Source organism: Eimeria mitis, genomic scaffold, assembly GCF_000499745.2.
Source record: "Eimeria mitis Houghton genomic scaffold, Emh_scaff751, whole genome shotgun sequence".
Lineage (NCBI taxonomy): Eukaryota > Apicomplexa > Conoidasida > Eucoccidiorida > Eimeriidae > Eimeria > Eimeria mitis.
The window spans coordinates 15,098-15,626 of NW_013575499.1; positions in this window are offsets into that span (position 1 = coordinate 15,098).

Here is a 529-nt window from a genome sequence, read left to right on the forward strand (position 1 = left end):
CGCAAATGAATTTCCTTCTAATCTCGCACTGGCTGGGCAAAGCACAGCGGCATCGCAGCGCCAGGAGAGGGATATCCACAGTGGGGCAAATAGATGAACGAACGCAAACTCCTTAATCCCACAACAACTACACATGCGTATCCCTCATCCTTTTGCCAAATAGTGCGCACGCTCCTGTTGGCAGGCGAAGCTGAGCTCCACCGCCGCACCCGAGCCAACCACAGGCAACATACTAACTGCAAAACGCCGCTCATCGATGCAGGAAGAGTTCATGCTGACTCACTCCTTCTTGACCACGCAACGGCTGCACAGGACGTGCAGGAAACACCATGCGCATGCTGACCGACCGCCTGCCTCCCGTTGCCTTTGCATTTTTCATGACGGCCACACCAGACGCATGCTCCGCACATGGCTCACAGCTAACGTTCCCGCACCTCCGCACCTGTCGCTAAAACTGGCCGCATACTTTCTGGGCCGACGTGAGCCCGGCTGGAACCCAAAACGGCACTGCCACACCGCCTCTGTAGGA